This window comes from Sminthopsis crassicaudata, chromosome 3 (assembly GCF_048593235.1).
Source record: "Sminthopsis crassicaudata isolate SCR6 chromosome 3, ASM4859323v1, whole genome shotgun sequence".
NCBI lineage: Eukaryota > Metazoa > Chordata > Mammalia > Dasyuromorphia > Dasyuridae > Sminthopsis > Sminthopsis crassicaudata.
This window is the reverse complement of record NC_133619.1, coordinates 554,946,761-554,954,137: the sequence shown is the minus strand read 5'-3', so window position 1 is coordinate 554,954,137 and position 7,377 is coordinate 554,946,761. Positions and strand designations below refer to the sequence as shown.

Here is a 7,377-nt window from a genome sequence, read left to right as displayed (position 1 = left end):
CATAATAGGTGCTTAATAAATATTTATTGACTGACTGATCTATTACCTCCCTTCCAATTCTCAAATCCTTTTTTTCTCTTAATATTAGTTGTCCAGCCAATAATAATAGCAAAATAATATTTCATGATTACATAAAGCTTTAAAAAGTAATTTCTTTGCAACTTAATGATAACAGATTTTAGTTCAATTTTTTTAATGGTCTAATAACTAAAACCTTAAAATTTTAAAATTAGGTTACCCCAAGAAATAATAATGAGAGCATCCTGTCCTTGGAGGCTTTCCAGAACAGAGAGATCAAAAATTCTTTTAGTACCCCCCCTAATACTCTTCAGTGAAGCCAGAACCAGATTAAAATGTTAATAATAATTTAAATGGAAAATATTTAACAAAATAAATGAAATGTAATAAAACTGATGTTAAGTTGTGGTTTCCTAATTAATAGGAGGATTTGCAGGAATTTTTGTATATATTTTAATGGTCTGGTGTAATATTCTCTAAAATGTAATATTCTCTGGGAGCAGGTTTCTTGGGGGGCTTCTAGAGGCAGCTTTTGTTTCAGTTCAGTGTAATCACCCCATATGCAGCCAGGAGTTAAAGTCCAAATCCTTTATTGTCTTCTTCAAAGTCTTGTCTCTTTTCCTGGGGCCCAGTTAGCTTTAATAAATGCCTATCTTTCTCCTTGTTTCTGAGAGCTCCTGACGCTTAGTCCTTTGCCTCTGCCAGCTTCTGTCTCTAGCTCTCTCTGAATGTCTCCGAATCCAAAGATTTGTACTTCAGCCTCCAGTCACAACAAAGGTAGAAGATGGAATGAATCTGTCTCAGCCTCCAAAGAGCTTCTAGTGCATTTGTCCTTTCTGGCCCTGACAGTTCCTCCTTATATAACCCATACTGAGTATATACATCAATCATATGTATATATATGATGATCATATATCACTAGGAAACCATTATTTGTTGTAGGATTAAATCAGTGCTAAACTAGATTTAACCACTGTCTCCTCAATTCCACTTACTTAGAACCTTGTAAGAATCCTAACATCTCCCACTTTCTTTTGCTTTTAGAACATAGGTGGTCATGACTTCCCAGACTTCTCAAGGAAGTGAGAACCCCACAAAGGGAGGTTTTCTTGGGTCTAGACCTGACACTCTACATACTGTGTCACCTACCTGTCCTTACTGTTATTTACAGAGAATGTTTTACAGATCTCTTTTTTATATCATTTTTTTTTGTTTACAGATCTCTAATGCATCTATGCTATTATTGTGAAGTTTAGTTCTTTCTTTATATAATGTCCACTTACTAAACTGCAGACTACTGGAAGGCATGGATCTATTAATTCTCTGAACTTTCTATCTCCCCTGAGGCACAAGCATAATGCTCAGCACAGAAGAGACACTTAGGAAATCTTTCAATTGAATGAAAGATGATAGTAACAATACTAAAACAAGTGAATCTTTGGAAAGGATTTAGATCTCACTGTTTCCAGTTAAAACAAAAGCCTCTTCAAATTGTCTTCTATTACAGTGGAATCAAATACCTCTCATTTCTTTTCTCATTTTTTCTTCTACCTCTTTCATTTGCCTTTTGAAGCATTCCCTCTTTGGGCTTGAGTCCAATTTATGTCACTCTTTGAGATTTCTTCAGTGGACATTCTGTCTTCTTCTGAGTTTGTGTTTTTGTCTGCCCTGTCACATAGTAGCTTTCTATGGTCCCAGTACTTTTTTGTTATATGCTCATTTTCTTTCCTTTTCTTTTGGTACTTCTTCTTTTTCTTTTAAGGTGGAATTTTGCTCTTAGGGTAAAGGACATGCTGTCCCAAGCTCTCTGTGTAGCTCTGAACCTTGGCTTTGAGCACAGGGACTTCTTGTGTTTGTAGGGTAGTTTTGCCTGCTCTTTTCACAGGAAACAACTTGGTTTTCCAGAGTTTGCCTTCTGAGCTGGTACTGGAAGCTGCCTCCCTGATTTGCTCTTCTACTGAGCCAGGACTGAGGGTCTTAATTGCTGATTTGCAATTCTCACTGTCTTAACCAGAGTCTATCTGACCTGGACTGAACTTCCTTTTCACCCCAGTGAGACTGACCTTTCTTGAAGTTTGTTCAATCTATCTTGAGCTGGAAAAGGGATTTATCCCACCAGATTCTGTTCAGAAGCTTGATTTCATGTGGTTTTCTAGGGAAACTGGGAGAACTAGAGCAGCTTCCTGACTATAATCTGCCATCTTAGCTCCACCCTATTGCCATTTTTAATATAACTATAAACCCCATTTATTAAATGGTCTATGATATTCAGTCAATAAGCATTTAATAAATGTCTCATTTAAAAGTAAAATGCTGAACATATTTATCTCATGGGATTGTATAGTTTTGCTTATTAAGCACAGTATTACTTTGTTTCATTTACTCTAATCAGTATTTCACAACTGTTTTGGATCATCTTGGGTAAGAGGGCAGCTAGGTTGAGTTGCTGGAGAAATAGACACTTGTGGTGTTATTTGAGGCGGTGTTAGGGTAGGACCACTTCCCCAAATATAATTATTCAGCCTATTCATTCTATCATTTTAACTTCATTCCCTACATTCTTTACTTAGAGGCATTTTTTGAAGTTTCATGTTAAGATGCTAAGCATGTATGTTTAGTTATTAGCTAATGCCTTATTTGACTGGCAGATAAGAGCATGGGGCTGGGGTGGAGATGGAGAATGGACTTAGTTATATGGAAAATTGAGGAGGGTCCAATTACCAGGATCCTTTTTGGTTTCAACATTGAAAGAAAATGCTATATTGGCAAGGGTGGGATTAGGGCCCCATTTCATTACGTAAGGAGTATACTTCTCACTCCTGAACCTAGGCAGATCTCTAGCATCTTTCTATATTCTCCAGAATCAGGCTATATCCCCATTCACTGCATTGCCTTCCTCTTTTGATCATCAGTTATTTCCTTCTGATTTGCCTAATGGTCATCAGGATTTCTCAGCTCTTCTCCCCTGCTGAAAAGCAAAATCTTTAAATGAAATTAACCTTATTCAGGTTAAAAGAGAAAAACTTCACTGGGTAAGAAAAAAAAAGATATCTACTCATTAACAAAGTTTTCCAGTCTTCCTTAGTCTGGGTGCCTTCCCTCTGAGATTGCTTCCAATTTAGCCTATATGCATCTTATTTATGCAGTTGTTTGAATGTTGTCTTCTTCATTAGACTGTGAGTTAGGGAAATCAAGGGCTGGTGTTTTTTGCATTTCTTTGTATTCCCAGGGCTTAGTCCAATGATTAGAACATAAGAGATACTTAATAAATGCCAATTAACTGACCAAGTGAAGTATAAACCTAAATGGCTAGTATATAAAGAGTAGAATTATTGGTTCATCAATCCTGCTTCTCCCAGAGAGCTCAGATGCCGAGCTTTAATTTATTTCTCTCCCTTCATCTATGTCCATCCTGAGGCAGAACACAGAAACTAGGAAAAATTAATAATCATCATTGCTACCTTTAAGAATAATAAAATCTCAGACTTGAAAGGGTCATCTAGACTAGGGCTTCTTAAACTTTTTTCTATTCACAATTCTTTTCTTCCCAAGAAATTTTTACATAACCCTGGGTATATAAATATATAAAATAGGTATACAAATAAAATGTTTACTGATAATAAATCATAAAGAAAATTATTTAAAACAATTCTTTGCTATACATATAATTTCACCATTTATTGATGATGAAAGAAAATTTGCATACAAATGAGATGGATATGGTTGTTTACTTTTACATAAAGAATTAAATCTTGATGCAACATTTGATGCCTTTTACTATTGCCAAATTTTCTGCTACCTGAAATTCAGTTACATGACCCACAATTTAAGAAGCTTTGATCTAATTTCACAATCATTGATTTTCATAGCAATTAACTCTAATTATTAAACAACTGAAATAATAAATCATGTCTACATCATACTGGACAAGTTGTCTCTGACACTCAACCTTTGTTTGAAGATTTCCAGTTAGAGAGAGTGCTAGTCTCCCACACCCGCTGCCCTACTCCAACCCCCAAGGAAACCCATTCCACTTATGGACTGGTTTCGTTTTGGGGAAGTGCTTTTTTTTCCCCTTTAAACTGTGCAAAACCTTTCTTCTAATAACTTCTGCCCACTTCTTCCCAGTGTTCCTACTTCACTCCTACCCCAGAACAAATAATATAATCCCTCTTCCATATCAGGGTATACAGTGTTTTGTCTTATACTCTTCTCTGTTTTATGGATGAGAAAAAATAAAACCCAGAATAGAGAAATGCCTTGCTCAAGGACATTCATGAGAAGCCATTTATAATGTTCTGCATGACTGCATGCTTTCCAATATATCATCTTGATTTAAAGAGTTAAATAAATACTCCAATATAGCTCAACAAATCCTTACTCCTGGGCTGTGCTCCATGCATTAGCACCTAAGTCATTATCCTTGCAAATGCAAGCACTAGGGTTTCTTTATATAAATAAAGCCTGTAGTTTTCACCACCATATTCATCACTCATTCCTCCTTCATTCTCAAGATTGCTTTAGTATTCTATTGTATAGGCTATCAAGTTGGCCCCATTATCCAAATTGAATATTTTCAATATATCCTTTAATTCAGATGCTTTCTTCCATAAGTAATCTTAATATTTGTGTATTAAGGCTTCCAATAAAGAGCTTGTTTCCAGGACGTTAGCAAAATGTTCCTTTCATTGAACAACTCTAAAAACCATATTTGACAGCTGAAAGATTTATAGCCCTTAAGGATATATGGTGAACAGCAGTTTGAAAGACACCCAACCATCCCTGGAGAAGAAAAAGACCACAGTGACTCAGAAGTTAATCATATATTAAATATTTTAAGGCCTCTTCCCACAAAGGAACCATTTGGGGGGGGGGGACAGTCAAAGAAAACTTGGAAAGCTCTTTAATTAACCAATGTTAACTCAGAATTTGCATAAAATAAGATGCTCTTCCATAGGTATGTTTTTCTCTTCTCATGAATTCTATGTTTCAGTCAAATTGGCCCCTGAGATTTTCTTTGGATATGACATTCCATTTCCATTTGTGGGGTTTTGTACATACAGTTCTTCAAGTTTGAAAATGTTCTCCCTAATGAAGAGAGCCATCTATACCCAGAGAGAGGACTGTGGGATTTAAGTATGGGCTACAACATAGCATGTTCACTCTTTTTGTTGCTTGCTTGTATTTTATTTTCTTTCTCATTTTTTTTCCTTTTTGATATGATTTTTCTTGTGCAGCAAGATAATGTATAAATATGTATGCATATATTAGATTTAACATATATTGCATTACTTATCATCTGGGGAGGGGTTGGGGAGAAGGGGAGAAGTCCTTGGAACACAAAGTTTTACAAGGGTAAATATTGAAAAAATAATTATCTATGCATATGTTTTCAAAAATAAAAAGCTTTAATAAAAACAATTTAAAAAAAAAGAAAAGAAAATTTTCTCCTTAGTAGAATGCTTGACATCCTTTAAAGATTGGCTAAAGTGCTGTCTCCTTACACAAGGCTCTTCCTAACTCCCTTCAGTTGTGGGGACAACTTGTATATTTTTGTTTCTTTAATTAATTATAGTCATTCTGCCCTTCTCCCCATTTTACCTATCATATAATCCAAGGTCTTATCATAACACTAAAAGGTTAGAAATATATAAATAAGAGATGAGAATGTGGTAGAATGTCATCAAATCTCGTAGAATGCTATTAACCATCCATGAAAACCAATATTATTACTTTGGAGTTGCACAATGTCCATATAGGCAATTATAGCATTCCACGTCAAAGAAGGAACAAATAGTTAAAGAAAAAAATAGTTACTGCAGTGATGGTCGCCAGAAGGAGTTTTTGTGAATTCTTTCCCCTATTTTCTAAGTTTGAGTACAAGATTTGAACAACTCATATCTCCACACTTTCCATCTGGTGAGCTTCCCACAGCACTACATTAGCTCTCTATTGCCTCTATCTGTCAGATATTCAGCAGCATCTGCTTTCTTGGAAGTAGCAGTACCTTTATGTAGAGTTATTTAATAATCACCATTATGTGAACTATCATTTATGGTTTATAAAATATTTTCCATATATTATTTCCTTTATGTTTCTCTATGGATTTAATTCTCCATATCTTTCTTTATTTGCAGATGAAGAAATTAAGGTCTAAAGAGAATAGATGATTTATCTGCTATTACCTGGATAATGCCAGAGTTAGAATTTGGGTTCTATCCAGTATGCAATCCTATCTCCAAATAAATTTTAAGAGAAAACTTAAAAGAAACAAAACATGTTGTTGTGATAAAACATATGCTCCTTGTTGTCAAGGACCATTTTCCACACTGGCTTTATAACATCAATGTCATATATCCAATAGGTCTGTAATAGAGCTTATGTTTGTTTTTTTATTATTATTATTACTGTTGCCTCTTATTGGATGCCAGATATGGTACTGAGGAACCGATTAGACTAAAAAATATGTACCATCAAATGGGCAAAAAAAGTTTTTTTTAAATTTTATTATTTTTTAAATGTAAAATCCCAGAAGCTGAATTTAATTTCCATATGGGTGCATTTTATTTGTTTATTTGTATTCTTGGTAGAAAAAAATTACCTGTGGTTTTCCTCTTCTTGTCTATATCTTCCTCTCCTTCAGTTCTTCCAGCCCTTCTCATTTTGTAAGACTAAAAAAAGTTGACAGTTCATGGTTTGTGAGAAACATGCAGAGATTACTCCTAGCTGTCTGCCTCAGAAGGCACCCTGTGACTGGACCTGACAAAGACATCAAGTGAACCCCTAAGAAAGAGCAGTCAAAGAAAGTGGCAAAGGAGCTGCTGGACATTTTCTTGACTAGAGACTCCTAGGATCAACTGTCATGATTTTCAGCCACTTCCATAGGTCACCTTTGGGTCTACTCTCTTGCTTTCCTTGGAAGAGATAAAGGTAGAGGAAACCTGAAGTCTTGAATAATTGACATGAAGAAAGGCTGTCTGGCTTTTTTTGTCAGCTGGATGCAGAATTTTAGCTTAACATATGTTCTTTGGCTCCAATATGATTGCTGATCGCTTAGAGAATTCAAACTTTGTTCTGACTTCTTTTTAAGGAACCATAACTTTGTTTCATATTTTAAAAGCTGGAAACATTTTATAGTCGACATATCTGTTGCAAGCTTTAGTTTAAAATAAGTTTTATGCCATCATACAATAGATAGAAAGGAGGTAGGAAGCTTATATTTATTTTCTGTCTTTTTTGCTGATGATCACTTTCCATTATACTGTGTATGCATATGTTTGTACACAAGAGGAGAGAAGCAGGGTTAGATAACAGTTTGTCAGAAAAAGATGTTAGGGGATTAGTGCAGTCGCAATTTTA

The 7,377-nt window shown here is 35.1% G+C and overlaps 1 protein-coding gene across 21 annotated transcripts in view; it reads left to right on the top strand.

Annotated features, from left to right (window-relative positions):
- DLG2 (discs large MAGUK scaffold protein 2) overlaps window positions 1-7,377 on the top strand; it is a 2,604,243-nt gene that overhangs the window by 1,160,632 nt on the left and 1,436,234 nt on the right. The window lies entirely within an intron of this gene.